The sequence below is a fragment of the Antechinus flavipes genome, chromosome 2 (genome assembly GCF_016432865.1).
Source record: "Antechinus flavipes isolate AdamAnt ecotype Samford, QLD, Australia chromosome 2, AdamAnt_v2, whole genome shotgun sequence".
NCBI classification, from domain to species: Eukaryota; Metazoa; Chordata; class Mammalia; order Dasyuromorphia; family Dasyuridae; genus Antechinus; species Antechinus flavipes.
The window spans coordinates 422,237,940-422,254,847 of NC_067399.1; positions in this window are offsets into that span (position 1 = coordinate 422,237,940).

A 16,908-nucleotide genomic window follows, 5' to 3' on the forward strand; every position below is an offset into this window, starting at 1 on the left:
CAGTGCAGTCACTTACTCCCAGCTCCCCATTGTCAGCAAAGCAGGACCTAAACATCTCTAATTTTTCCAGGAGTTCCTTATGAGGTATCATCTGCAATTTTCTCATGATTGCTTTCTGGATTTCTCAAGTTACCAATATTTTTGATTGTCAATATTTTCATAGTATGGGTGTTCCACTGACAAAATGATAACTGGCTTATAAATGTACATGGTCTCTGAGATTTGCTGTGACCTTATAATTTATCAACTTACTATCAAACTGGTGATGAGCTTCTTGAAACACTTTGGCCTTCAAATGTTAAATACAGGTCATCATCAGCTATATTTGAACCATTTGGTTCATTTTGGTAGAGTTCCAGTCTATCTGAGTTCTATAGATAGAGTCTTTGGGAACACAAGATTCTCAGATGTGGACTGTCACTGTCAAGTGAACAAGAATTTAGGTACCTGCTATGTTCCAGGCATACTAAATAAATACTAGGGTAATAAAGAAAGACAAACAACAGAATAGGACTTTAGGGGAATATGCCATGTGCATATATATATATATATATATATATATATATATATGCACACATAGCTGTATCTTCATATATGGTACATCCAGTATCTAAATGACCAAAAGTTATGAATAAGCATCTCTTAAAATTCAAAAAATACTTTATTTCTTCCCCAGTTACATGTTAAAGTATGTATTTTTTATACTTTTTCTTTGTTTGGAGTTCCAAATTCTATTCCTTCCTTCCTCCCTCCCTCCCTTCTCCTTTCCCTCTTTGAGACAGTTAACAATCCAATATATGTTATTCATGTGTGATCATGTAAAATATTTCCATATTAGTCATTTTGTACAAGAAGACTCAAAAGGAAGGAAAGAAGGAAGAAAAAAAGAAATTGAAAAATAGCATGCCTATATTCAGACAATATCAGTTCTTTGGAAGCGGATAGCAAATTTCATCATGAGTCCTTTGGAATTGTCTTAAATCACTGTATTGTTGAGAATAGCTAAGTTGCTCATAGTTGTTCATCATACAATATTGTTACTGTGTGCATCATTCTGGTTCTGTCATTTCAATTTGTATCAGTTTATGTCTGTCTTTGCAGATTTTCCTGAAATCATCCTGCTTATTATTTCTTATAGCACAATAATATTCCATCACAACAATATATCATAGTGAGTTCAGCCATTTCCTAAATAGGCTTGATTTCCAATTTTTAGCCCTTAGAAAAAGTTGCTATAAATATTTTTGTACATATAGGCCCTTTACTTTCTTTCTTTTTAAATCTCTGGGATACATACCTAGTAATGGTATTGCTGGATCAAAGTTTACGCACAGTTTCATTGCTCTTTGGACATAGTTCCAAACTGCTCTCCAGAATGGTTGGATCAGTTCACAATACCAACAGTGCATTGGTGTCTCAATTTTCCCATATTCCCTCTAACATTTATCATTTTCTCTTTTTGTCATATTAGCCAATGTGATAGATATGAATTGGTACCTCAGAGTTTTAATTTGCATTTCTGTAATCAATAGTAATTTAGAGCATTTTTATATGACTATAGATAGCTTCAAAACTAATCTATTAGCAACCACTTAAAAGAATGCTCCACATCACTAATAGTAAGATAGATTCAAATCAAAGCAATTCTGAGATTTATTTCATACCCTGAAAATTGACCAAGATAAAAAAATGGGAATAGTCAATATTGGAGGACTTCTAAGAAGATGGGAACATTGATGTACTGTTGGAACTATGAATCAATACAACCATTTTGGAAAAAAATTATGAAAACAAAGTGAATAAAATATCCATACCCTCTGACACAGAGATTCTACTATTAGGCATGTACTCCAGAGAAGTCATTAATAAATAGAAAATCCCTATATGTACCAAAATACTTATAGTAGCTCTTTTTGTTATAGCAAAGAACTGAAAACAAAGTTGATACCCATCAAATGGTAAAAGGTTAAACAAATTATGTCACATGAATATAATGAAATAAAGATCAGATAGTAGATGATGCAGCAGATACAATGACAGCCTAGGATCAGAAAGATTCATCTTCCTGCTTTCAGATCTAGCCTCAGACACTAGCTGTGATCCTGGTCAAGTCACTTTATGACCCTATTTGCCTCAGTTTCCTCATCTGTAAAAAGAGCTGGAGAAAGAAATGGCAAACAACTCCAGTATCTCTGCCTAGACATTATTCAACAATAGCAAATATGATGAACATAGAGGAACAAGGAAAACTTTACACAATGTGATGCAGAGTGAAGTAAGCAGTCAAGAAAACAATAGACACCAATTATTACAAGATAAATGGAAAGAAACCACAAATAAAAGTGTTGCAAATAACAATCATGACACCAAAGAAGAAATGTGATAAAGTATAAAAAACTCTATCCCACTCTTATGTAGAGAATAAAGAGTCTACACATGATATATTGCAAGTAGTTTTAGAATTCTTTTTATTAGTTTTGCCATACTTTTTTCTTTTTTTCTTTAAAAGTATTTGTTATATGGGATGACTTTCTGGAAGGGGGAGGGAAAATGAAACAGAAAAATTTTGGTGATGGAAGAAGTAAGATATTAATAAAAAATAATTTTAAATGTGCCTCTCAAATGACATAATATTTTATCTGTCCAAGACATACAGAGGGACTATCATGTCAGTAATTCTAGATACTATGTCTAGTCAATGCAGTGAAGACTGTTTGCATTACTGCCTCATATTTAATATTAACAGTTCACAATAACCTGACTTGTCCAGCTAAACCTTCTCATACTAAACTTGGGCAATTGGAATTTTGTAATTAATTTTTGTAGGTTAAGATTTGAGAAGAGGGCTTCTATTCTATATTAGTAGAATGTTGTAAGCAAAGGCATGGGAGTGGGATAGTTCAAGATAATGTCAAATGATCATCTATATCCAGTGATATATGTAAAAGATCAAAAGGGTAGATTGGGGTTAAATTTTAGAAGACCTTTTCCCCCAAGCTCAGGGATTTAACTGTTCTGTAAGAAATAAGAGAAAGGCATTGGAGGTTTTTATTTTTATTTTTATTTTTTTTACCATAATGGTGTGATCAGAACTATAAATATGGAAGATTGATAATGGTTGGCAGGAGTATTCAGGATTAACTGAGTGAATTGTTAAATTTTCAGTGTGAGCATCTATAACTTGGAAATGGACAAATGTTATAAATTGGGCCTGATTTATTGTTTTATTTTTATTCTATGTAGTTTATATATGTGTGTGTATGTATGTGTATATATATATATATATATATATATATATATATATATATATATATATATATATATATATATATATATATATGTTTCAAGCACTGTGTTAGTTATTGGAGAGGCAAAAGCAGAACTAAAACCATATGTAGTACTATATTAGTACCTATTTTTATTCTGGACTTAAGGAAATGATAGAGAAACTGTTAATAATGGATGTTTAATTTTAAAATGTGTCTTCTAGTTCATTTTGGGGGGTGTTGTCGGAAGAAATGATTTTCAAATATTTACCATCACACCACTCTTATGTAGGATGGTTTGGAAGGGGTAAGAAGTTGGAGACAGGAATGTGGGATAGTAGCATAGTACAATAAAACACTGGTTTTAGAATCAGAGATCATTGCTTCCAGTCCTGCTTCTGATTCTTACTACCTATGTAATTTTGGGCAAACCAGTCAAGAAGCATTTATTAAATGCCTACTGTGTGCCAAAAAGTGTGCTAAGCATTCAGGATACAAAGAAAGGTTTAAAAAATCATTTCAATTCCCTGGGCCAAGCTTCCTTAACTATAAAATGAGGTGGTTGGACAAATTGCCACCATGATCTTTTCATCTTTTATTCTATAATTCTAGGAAGACCAGTTAGGAATGAAGCTATTGCAGTAGACTTTGAAAGGTAACTGCATTTTAACAAACCATAAAGGCAAAAGTCAGCTGACACTTAGTGATCATATCCTTTGGTCAAGGCAACCCAGGGAACAAAAGTACAAAATAGTTCTTCATCCTGTCCAGTACCCCCTTCAACCTTTACAGTGACTATGATAGTGGGTACTAAGAGTCTAAGAGTTGTTTTATCATCTGTTAATCAAAAATGTTGGTTGTCTTTTAAATGTAAAATATTTTTCCTGTGACCTAATAAATATACTAATGGAGTAAAGGAAACAGCAATCTTGACATTTTCTTAAAAATGAAATGAAAAGACAAAAGGAAATTAATAAAATGTTTGTTCTCTTGTTCTCCTTGGAGATACAAAGGAGCTGGCAGAATTGATTTTATTGAGCATCCAGAGGCAACAAGAAACATCATTTCATGGAACATTTGTTCATTTTGTATTATAGTACTCATGATAAACTTTTGCAACAAGACTGCCCAAAACATAGCCTGTATGCCAGTGTCTGATGCAGAGTGTAATGTAGAGAGGAGGGTTCTTATTAAGACCCTCCAAATTTAATAAACATTTAATACTTAGAGATTTCAATGTAGATATGGATATAGAAGACAATAAAAATATGTTGGAAAATATGATTCAGGGGGTAGAAAAGATGAGAACAAAAGATATATAGAAGACTCATGTCTCTTTTTCATGTGCAAACTTTTAAGTTCCAACTATCTGAAAGACACTGGGGTTCAAAGGCAAAAATGAAACATGCCCTGCCTTCAAAAAACTTATATTTTACTTTATATAGAGTGAGATACTGCTGTGTATATAGCTATATGATAGACACATGTGTAGATATACATATCAGGATATTTATATATATAGTTCTACATAAATCTATATCTTTCACATATATATATAGTGTGTGTGCAGCTAGGTGGCGCCATAGTGCACAGAGTGGATGAGCTTAGGAAGCCCTCTTCTGCAGTTTAATTTAAACAATGATTCTTTGACCTCTATTGCATGAAGTTCTTTTCATTCTTTCCCTAGGGTTATTTGGTATCCTTAAAGAGGTTCAAAGGTGCTCATTCCTGCTATTAGCTTAAGTTCTCACAATTGTGTTCCCCCAATTTATGGGCTCAAGCATTCCAGTTCCATTTAAGCACCTTTCAGATTGGGAATATTTACTTCTAATGTACAGTAAGACCAAACATGAATATTTCCTTTCAACACTGCAGGGACATAAGGCTTCCTAAATCACCTTGGTCTCTGGGGAGAGGACGGGTATTAAGTTCATGGCTTTAGCTCAGTTTCTATTTAGCACTAGTCACACAAAGTTCAAGCCCAAAACTCTCTCCTTGGGTTTAAATTCCAGTTAATTAATAAGCATTTATTGAACACCTAGTATGGGCCAGGCACTGTTCTAAGACCTGAAGATAAAAAGAAAGGCAAAAGACTAACTGCTATCAAGAAACTCAAAGTCTACTAGGGAAACAAGGGCAATCAATAAACATTTTATTGTCTCCTAGGTACCTGGTACTGTGCTAAATACTGGGGGTATAAAAAATGGCAAAAGACTGGCCTCAAGAAACTTACTCTAAAGGAAGAGGGCAACATGCAGACAAATATGTGCAAAGTGAGCTATATGTAGGATAAATAGGGCATAATAGAAGGCACTAAAATTGAGAGGTTGGTAAGGATTCCTATAGAAGTAGGATTTTAATTTGATCTTAAAGCCAGGAAGGTCAGTAGATGGAGTTGAAGGACAGCTTTATAGGCATGGAGGACAGCCAGAAAAAAATGTTCTGAGCCAAGAGATATGAAAGATTTGTTTGGGGAATGGTCAGGGAGTCAGTGTTACTGGAGCAAAGAAGATGTGTTGGGAACTGCTAAGATGGGGTTAAATTGTGAAGGGCTTTGATTATGGAACAGATCATTTTGAAATTGTTTCCAGAAGCAATAGAGAGTTACTAGAATTTGAATGGGGTGTGTGTGTGTGAGTGTGTATGTGAGAGACAAGAGACAGAGAAAGAAAAGGGAGACAGACACAGACAAAAGAGACAGATGACTGTGTGCTTTAGAAAAATCATTTTAGTGGCTGAATGGAAGATGGTTTAGAGTGGGGAGAGATGAGGAGGTAATCTATTTCTCCACCAGTCTATTACAATAATCCAGACATGAGGTGATGAGGGTCTGATGTCAGAGGAGAGAAGAGGGAATAGTCAGCAACTATTGCAAAAGTGAAACCGACAAGTCTTTGGACATATCTACTGGACATCAAGTTTTAGATGTCTAAAAGAAGTCAGCAGAGAGAATGGGACAAGAAAAGTAGATTTGAGAATCATCAGCAGAGAGATAATTGAATCCATGGTAGCTGATGGGATTACCAAGTAAAATAATATAGAAAGAGAAGAAGGCCTAGAACATTAGAGAGTATGATCTGGAGGAGATAGGGAGATCTCCAGCAAAGGAGAGAAAGAAGGAGTGACCAGATAGAAGAACCAGGAGAACATAGTATCCAAAATAGCTAGAGAGAAGAGAATATCAAGGAGGAGAAAACTGCCACAGAGAAGTCAAGGAGAATGAAGACTAAGAGATCATTTGTAATTTTGAAGAGAGATGTTTTATAGGGATGAAGAGTCAGAAGCCAGATTATAATGGATTAAGAAGAGAGGAGAAAAAGTGTATGCACCTATGTAGTATACAGCTTTTATGAGGCGTTTAGATAGAAAGGGCAGAAAAGATATAGAATGACAGGGATGAAAGGATCAGGTGAGCATTTTTTCATGATGGGGGAGATATAGGCATATTTGCATGAAATAGGAAATGAACTGGTAGAGAGGGAGAAATGGAAAATAAGTGAAAGAGTGAGGATGTCAGAGGCAGCAACCTGGTAGAGAAGATAGGATTGAAGGGCATCACTTGAGCAAGAACCTTGGGAAGAAGTAAAGGGGAGAGCCAGAGGAGATTTGACTAGGGATGAAAAAGTTTAGAGGAGCCACTGTAGAGGGTGGGATAGTGAACTGATAAAGGAGGTATGGTAGGATTGCCTAGAATGGTGAGGACCCTGTTGAGGTTGTAGAATATCAATTTTTGGTGGACCCAGTCACATAAGCTGGACTGGTGGTATGTTTTTCTCCACTGTTATTCAGTAGCACATGTTTAGGAGTGAAGGTGATCAATGGTAAAAGTGATCCAAGGCCAAGACTTGACTGGATATAATCAGTAGTACAGTAAAGACACAAGGAAATTAAGTGAGGAGGGCTGTATAGAATTGAATTGGTTTAATACAGAATCAAGATGGGGAGAAGAGAAGGTGTTACTACTGCTGAGGAGATTACCTGGGAAAGAATTGAGGAGTCCAGGGATTGGATGTCATAGTCTGAATAAAAAGTAGGGTAACATAAGGGAAGGCAGAAGGAGAGATACAAAACCAATAGATTATGGTTGGATCAGGGTATATCAGAATTCTTGAACATAGAGATGGTATACTTGTGAGTGATCAAGGTCAATTGCATGACCATCTTTATGTGTGGCTGAAGTGGAATGAAGTAGTAGCCCAAGGAAAGGGGATAATTGGAAGAAATGTATGGGTAAGGTATTTAAGGGAGGATCATTATATGTGTGGAAGTCTCCCAGTATGAAAGTAGGAATTGGGGAAGAAAGAAAAATTGTAAGCAAGATATCAAACTTATTGAGAAACAAAAAGGAATGATGTGGGGCTCTGTAGATAATAGCCAGGATTTTGATTGAGTGGTATTTATGAATAGCATAATCCACAAAGAAGGAGAGATTGCTACTGAGTGATAGAGGAAAGAAGAGAACCTAGAAGTGGCAATGGGGAGCAAGAATTATTCCTGCCTGGACTACTGAGCCAAAGAGAATGAGTGAAAACCAGTACTAGAAAGAGTGGCCAGAGAGGTGTGTCATCAAGAGGAAGTTAGGTTTCAGTGCAATCAACTATGCACAAACAAGCTATATATAGGACAAATCAAAAGACGCTAGAATTAAGAATGTTGGTAAGAGCTTCCTGGAGAAGGCAGGATTTTTTCTGCAATTTGAAAGAAATCAGGAAATCCAGGAGGTGAAGTTGAGGAGGAAGAACATTTCAAGTATGGGGATGAAAATTTCCAGAGTCAGGTGATGAAGTGGCTAGTTCTAGGAACAGCAAAAATGTTAGTGTCATTAGACTGAAGATTATGTTGAGGAGAAGAGGAAGTAATAAAATTGTAAAATGGGGGCAAGGAACGGCTTTAAATGCCAAATCCTATCTTCTCAGGGTTTCTCTATTTGATGTCTGCAACATCTAGCCTGGAATCATGGCCAAAGACCCCATGACTGAAGCCTAGGAGATTGTGTCTCCTGCTCTTGGTACCTAGAATTGAAAAGGACAAACAAGACAGACCAAGACTCCATGCCAGTTTCTCAGATATGGGGCCTAGATGTGTATAGAGGGAGCAGAAAGGGTACAGAAAGGATAAGTCTCTGTTCATTTCCCCTTACTGTATGATGTCCATCCTGTACTTCCTGCAATTGATTTACTCTTAGATACTACATGAAAAACAGAGCATCTGTAGTTCCATCAGGTAGATTTAAAACACAGACAATTCTGGATACCTAGTCAATGGAAAGAGGATGCTCTCAACCCCAACACAGATGATTTAGAATATATGTGTTTTAACCAATTTTTTTTTTCTCTCAGAAACAGGTTCCTAGTTTTCCATGTGGAGTTCTCCATCAGAGACAACCTGAGCAGTTCACTAAACTCCTGTTATTCTCTCCCTTGTTTGAAAAACTTACCATTCCTGACAAATAGGCAGAGCTACATTTTGAACACAGTCCTTGTCCCCAGTTTGGACAGGTCCTCTGGGGTTTCTGGGGAAGCATTAACATTATCCTTTCACTTGCTTCTCCTGTGTGATATAGAAAAATGCCTCAAAATGGTAAATGTTGCATAATCAAATATAGTCCCACATACATAGACAAAAATCACAATTATCCCCAAATATAAACTTTTGTAGACTCAAAAAAAGAAACATTGCACAAGGCAGGTAATTTTACTAAAGATTACTGTTTGCTAAGTATTCATCAGGACCCTTACTTGGTGCTCAAATGGCTTTTCTCAACTCATAAACAAAAGAAAAAATACAGGTAAAGAATAATGGCTTCTTGTTTGTGCTAGAAAATCTGACTAACCCAGTATGATCTTTCCAAACCATATTTAATTTCCTAAAAGAGATTTAGATTTGGGGGACAACTATGCATCACCCTTCTTTCAGATAAGAAAATTATTGTAGGTGGAAAACCTTCCATGATTCCCTCAATGCATAAGGACATCCAACTGGGGTCAAGACAAAATTTTTAAGCATTCTTATGTTTATAGGGCATATCATATTATCCAGGGTACTCTGTACCTTAGGCAACTGATCTCCTTAAAAGAGCTAGGTAAATTTCCTCTAGAATCTTTTTCTATTGAAATTCCCTCAAAGTTTTTCTGTCACTATAAGGGTAAACCAAATAGAATTGCAAACTCACCTTCCAGGAGAAGAAGAAAGAAACATCAAAGATAGTCAACTACAAGTAGATCCAGGAAACCTTACTCTAGGTTGTAAGACATAGTGTTCTCACACTAAGACATACAGTCTAGGTTGGTTTAAATGAAAGAAAAAAATGAACAAAAATTTTTAGTAAGCAGCAGAATTATAATAATATAAACTCCACATTACATTAAACTCAGTTTCTTACATTAAACTCAATATCAATACTTCTTATAAAAGATTCTGTTATATAGAAAATACAAGTATCTAAATACTCGAAAGAATCAACAAATGCTAAATTTTCAAAAGCACATCAATGGAACTCACTTGTTCCAAAGTACACACTGGAGAAAACAAACAAGCAAAAAACCCAACTATACAATGATAGTCTTAATTTTTTGACCCATTATGTATATATTTTATTGGTTTAAATTAGAATAAAAAAGAGATATGTTTGGTCAGAAAATAAAAAACTGGAGGATACCTTAGAAATCATATTCTAAACTACCTTATTTTGTAGATGAGGAAGCCCAAGCCCATAGAGGTAAAATAAATTGTTCAGAGTTATCCAAGTAGTAAGTAGCAGTAGAATCATGTGAGCCAAGGTCCTCTAGTTCCAAATGACATGCTTTTTATGCCTTTCCATGCTGCCTCATGTTTATCTCAGCTATAAAGATAAGTTATAATTCTCTTGTGGCACAAATGGAATAGTTAATGGACTTGGATTTAACTATATTAAAAATTAAATGTGTCTCCACAAAACATAAAAGGAAAAAGAAAATAATTTGGGGAAAATTTTTTGCACTAAAATATATGATTAAAAAGTATTGACATTGAGAATTTAAAATGAACTAATGGAAATTTATGAAAGACCATTGAATGAATGCTTACTTTTCATAGGAAATACTACAAATCTAAAAGATGTTCAATATCACTTATAATCAAAGAAATATAAATTTAAATAACTTTGAGGTGATAATTGTTTTGTTTTACATAGCATTTTAAAGCTTGGAAAATACTTTCTTATCAATAATCCTGTAAGGCAAGAGGTACAAATATAAGTATCCTTAAAATCTGAAAAATCTTAGGTTTTTCTGATTATGTTATGGAATTGGAACAGTAAGATACTTGATGTGGTATACCAATCTGAAGTCAGTTTCAATAATTGAGGTAAGAGGTAATGAGGGCCTGAACTAGGGCAGTAGCTATGACAATAGAAAAGCGACACATGAGAGATATTAGGAAGATAGAAATAGCAAAATTTGACAATTTATTGGATATATGTAGATGAAGAAGCCCAAGTCCATGAGAGAGGATGAAGTTGAGATTGCCAGCCTGAGATACTGGAAGAATGCTCATACTTTCAATAGAAAGAAGGAAAATTTGAAGAGAGAAAGATTTGGAGGAAAGATAATGAGTTCACTTTGGGGCATGTTGAGTTTGAAGAATCTCTGAAATATCTGCTTTGAAACGTCCAAATAAGCAAAATTGATGATGCAAGAAGGACCATGCGTAGGAGTGGATATATAGATCAGTGAGTCATCTGCTTAGAGGTGATAGTTAAACCCATGGTGGCTGATAGTGTTACAAGGAGAGAGTATAAAGAGAGGAGGGAAAGCAATTTAAGGTCTACCCACAGGTAGGCGGTATGAGATGAATGATGAGACAGGTATGAGGAGAACCAAGAAAGAATAGTAGTGTCAGGAAAGCCTAGAAAAGAAAGGGCATATAGGAAGAAAGAGTGGCTAACAATGTCAAATGCAGTTGAGAGATTGAGAAGGAAAAAGACTAAGAAAAGACATTAAACTTTACACTTCAGAGATTGTTTATAGCTTTGTAGGAAACAATTTCATTTAATTAATGACCTCAGAAGTCAAACTATAGAGTTAAGGGTTGATTGAGAGTAAATAAATATGATGAGTGTCTACAATGATTTGTGTGTGTGTGTGTGTGTGTGTGTGTGTGTGTGTGTGTGTGTGTGTGAGAGAGAGAGAGAGAGAGAGAGAGAGAGAGAGAGACAAACAGAAAGAGAGACAGAGAAAGAGAGAGAGATAGGAAGAGATAGGGACAGCTTGGTTGAAAAAAAGGGGAAACCTATAAGATATACCTTTAGGGAATTGTAGAGTCTAGTCAAGGTTTTTTAATTTTATTTTATTCTGAGTTTATGAAACAAAATAAACATTTCCATAACATAGTAGTTCACAAAAAGATGATTGTGAAACTGCAAATCTATTATGTACAACTTTCTATACCTTTTAAATATATAATAAAGTTATCATATAACTTTCTTTGTTTTTCCTTTTTTTCTTCCCTCTCTTCTACTCCAGAGATGGCTACCATTAGATGGAATTATGTGTGCATGTATGTGCAAGTATTTGTAAAATTGTTCTATATACATTTCCATCTTCCTACACATGTCCTTTTTAGTTAATTTGGGTAGTGAAGGTTTTTTAAGGATACTGGAGACTTGGACATATTTGACAACAGGAAGAAAAGGAACAGGTAGGGGGAGATTGAATATTCATGTGATAGAGGGGATGATTGAGGTTAAATTCTGTTGGAGAAGATAGAAAGGGATGGAATCAAGCATACATATGGAGCAAAAGACTTTGGCAAGGAGAAGAACCACTTTGTTAGAAACAAGGAGAAAAGAGGAAAGCTGGGAAAGAGAAATGATGTCAAGGAGTTTGACAGAAAGACAAAGGAACAAGAGTGAACTTATGGAATGATCATATAATAAAATGAAACAATAATCATTACACAATAAAAAGTGGAAAGAGCTTTCTAAAAAGTACATTATTGCATTGATAGTATAATTGGAAATTAGTATAATTATTTTTAGAGAACAATTTATCAGGACATAAGAATTATAAAACTGATCATATTTTGACCTAATGATTACTCTATTTGGACTATGTCCTAGTGATATCCTTATAAAGAAATCAAAATATCTATTTGCTTTGCCTCTAGTAAAATAAAAAAATAAAAAGAAGGAAATATCCCATCAATCAAATGGTTTGGAGAATACCAGAATAAGTTTCAGGAAGCACACCATTAGGCAATGCTTTTGCTTTATAATGAATAATTGGCTTAAATAAAGAAATGAAAAAAAAGGCATAAAGTAATACAAAATGAAGAAAACAGAGCCAATACAGTATATGCATTAGACGGGAGGAGAGAGATGATGGAAGAATTTTGTGCAAATACAAAATTATGAGGGGTACTAAAGATAAGTTGTTAATAAATATTTCTATTAAAATGATTTTGATCATATAGCTATTATTACTGATATGGTAGTCATTCCTTGGAATCGACTGCTTTGTTAAAGTGATGGTCAAAATCAAACTAAAAAGGGGAAAATAGCATATAATCAAACTAATTTCAAGCTGACTCAAACAAAGTCTAGATGACCAAAAAAATCAGAAATTAATAAGAAGACTGACATAAACACAATCTATCACTATTTCCTCAAGGATGGTAACTAGTCCAAATTAATCATCAAAATGAGACTAAAAGATCTTTGAAATTTCCTCAGATAGAAAACATTTGATCTTTTTGTCAAATAGTCTGATATGACAGCCAAGGGCAATGCCAGTTTATATATATAAACATTTTTTTGGTAAAATATTATACAAAATGATGGTAGAATGTTATGAGAAATACAAGGAATAGTGAAAGAAAATATGTTTGTAGAAGACTTGGTGAGAAATGCAATTAAGCTAAATCATACAGAAACCTTTTAAGATACAAACTAGAAGTACAACAAATAAAAAACATATAAGAAACACTTTTATAACAAATTTTTTTTTCCAATAATGGGAATAGAGTAATAACATTTAGAATCTAACAACTCAATTTCTAATGTGTTGCATGAGGAAGTAGAAATTGTATTAAAAAAACAAAGAAAGAAAAAGCCAAAATAAAAACAAAACACAAAAGCCAAGAAGAATAACTGGATTAGATCTATGACAGAGGAATTCTGTGTTAGAGATGGTACAATTTTGAAGATATTGAGAAATCAATTCTCATGATATTTGAAAGAGGTGAGGAAATAAAATGTTTGAAAATAAAATCACAAACCTTGATATTAAGAAAAGCAAAGCAATTGCAAAAATATCAATAACTAGTCATCTATATCTAGATATTTATATCAAAGACATCTTTGATGAAAGTATGACAAGAGAACATGCAGTTTTCACAAATAGTGTTCTATGAGAAGTCCCAATATGATATGAGAAATGTAGAAAATACAAAATCTCAGAGTATTTATTAATTGTTTTAAAAGATCTGATGGGTACAAAATTCTGTTTTCTCTTCTAGTGAAGTATCTCCCATGCATATGTAAAAATCAAGCAAAATTCTTAGGAATATCCAGAAAGATAAAAATTTATTGTATGACTCTCATCATTAACATCAAATGAACACAAAAAGCAGATGTGTGCTCATGAAAGATGATTGCTACTGTAAATGGAGAATGTCTAGAGGACAGAGTTCAAATGAAATTGAGATTCCCTAGAGGTGCTGAAATCTGCCAGATGCTCTTAGCCATTGTAATGATTGCATTGAACTCCAGAACACTGTAGAATTCTATAATTACATAAAGGATTTTAGTCTACATAAGAGAACATTTTGCATATATTTACTAATTACATGAGCTAATTTATATTTTGACAGAAGAAACTTTAAAAATTCCTTTATAGTTTTAATTTAGTGTATTTCACTTCTTATAATTTCTATTCCCCAGATAAGATAAGAGGAAGATGAAAGAAGGATTTTAATGGAAATGTATTTGTAAACTAGAATTATGTTTTCTTTCTGGGTGTTCACAATGTAAATTTCTAAACATTCTTAAGATATTCCCACAGATGAGGCTTGTTTGGAAACTATCTTAAATGTTCATTACTTTCATGTTAAACCTTGATTTTTTCCAGAGTCTGAAGATAAGTAAATCCATATACATACAGACATAAGTTATATTTATGTATTCTATATATCATAATTATTTTTAGCAAAAACAATCTTCCTCTTCTCCAAACTTTATATTTTGTCTCCTCCCCCCTTCCCCCCCGAGGCAATTAGGGTTGTGACTTGACCAGGATCACACAGTTAGGACGTGTTAAGTGTCTGAGACCAGATTTGAACTTAGGTCCTCCTGACTTCAGGATTGGTGCTCTATCCATTATACAAACTAGCTGCCCCCAAACTTTGTATTTCTTAAAAAAAAAAAAAAAAACTAAGTAAAAACATTCAGTCAATAGTGACATCATGTACATAGTCTTCTGCTTCTTTGCCATGAAGAGTGAATTATGCTTCATAATCTGTTTTCTAGGACTATTGTGGATTTTCATTCACTCAGAATCCAGTTTCCTTTAGTCATTCTTTCATTTACATTATTTACTAATTGTGCATATGGTTTTGTTTATTTCACTTTGCATCTGTTCATTCAATTCCTCCCACGCTTCTCTAATTCCTCACATTTTATCATTTTTACTGCATTATAATATTCAATCCCATTTGTAGACAATAGGTTTTCAAAATCATTTCCCAATATGTTTTAAATTATCTTTATTATACATTTTAAATTATTTTCTCTCTCTAGATTATTATTAGTGATACATTTTCAGTTCCAGCCTCTTTCCTGAGCTTCAGTATTCATCTCAAATTTGACAAGTCCAAAGTTGAACTAATATCCATCTCTACTTCTATTGCTAATCCATCCTCATTCCAAACTTCTCTATTTCTATTTGAGGCCATTATTTCAAGTCATCAGGTTAACATCCTTGGTGTCATTCTTGACTCTTTATTCTCAACCTACACAGTCATCAAATCTTGTTTTTACCTCCATGACATGGCCACTACTCTCCACTTATATATCTACCATCCTAGATCAGGTCCTCTTTACCTCTCATATGGACTACTGTGTTATTCTCTTAATTGGATTCTTCAAGGCTTTCGCTGCTCCCATTCCATCTTCACAGGATTGCTAGACTAATGTTTCCAAAACAGAGATCTGGCCATGTCATGCCCCAGCTTAATAAATTTCAGTAGTTCCCTATTTTCTCCAGGATCAATTTTAGACTTCTGTTTGGCATTTAAAACCCTTTACAATTTGGATCTAACCTATTATTCCAGACTTATTGCATAGTCCTCCTACCCCATTCACAGTATAATTAGGACAAATTGACCTTTTTGCTCTTCTTCATACATGACCCTCCATCTTTCATCTCTGTGCCTTTGTGCTACCCCATAGCTGAAATGCATTCCCTTTTTATTGCTGTCTCTCAGGATTTTCCATTTTCTTTCAGGCTTAGCAACATGAAAGCTTTTTGATACCTTCAAAATGTCCCTGTTCACTATGTATGGACACACACAAACTTTCCCTGGTTAGACTATAAGCTTTTCAAGGGCAAGAGCTATTTTCATTTTTGTCTTTATATCTTTAGTACTTTCCTAGCACATAGTAAATACTCAATAAATGATGCTATTAATATATTGCCATGTAGTTTTTGATTTCCTTGGGGTATGTGGCCAATAGTTGTACACCTGGGCCTAAATATTAGTCACTTTTTTTACACAATTCCAAGTTGATATACATGATGATTGATTTATTTAAAGTCTTTATCAATAGTACATTGTACTCTCACTGTTCTTTCTGCTCTGATTTCTCATTTTTTACCATCTTTGTCATTTTTTTTTGAGGTGACATCTTTGAATTATTTGGATTAGCATATCTCTTACTAGTAGTGATTTGAGGTCTGCTTCTAAATGGTCTTTTATACATTACAATTCTTTTGAAAACCATTCATATATTTGATAATTTGTAATGTATTTTAATTACTAAACTGTTGAATTTGTCATATTTAGTATTGTGCTACTAAACATATTAGTATATTGCAATATATCTGAAAAATTGTTTTTAACTTTTATATTCGACTGACTCATAGAATCAATCAAATATATTGAAACCTATTGACTCTGAAAAATTCTTTTCATAGTTCTATGAAATAATTGTATTTAAAAATATATACCTCAGAGATTATGAAGTGAAATGGAGCACCAGATTTGACATTCACGGTCATACTCTCTGTGTGACTTGAACAAGATATTTCACTTTTTCTGAGCCTTAGCTTCCTGATCTGTAAAAGGAAAGTATTGCGGCAAATGATCTCTAATGTCCCTTCCAGTTCTCAGTCCCATTTCCCTATGTTTATATGCCATCCAAATATTATTTTAGTTTCTTCTCACAGCATGAAATCACAGATTTCATCTTATTTAAAGAAGAAGTTAATCTTTATTCCATATATCCTCCTTGCAAATTCTGGATCAGATGACAAGAAATTGACTATTTTGTATCTTGGAGATTTACTGTTAGCGTTCATAATCTATGAGAAAGGTTCATAAGTCATTTATGCTGCCACTTGCATGCAGGAGAAAATTATTCTTTGGAAGTTTGAGCTATTTAATTACA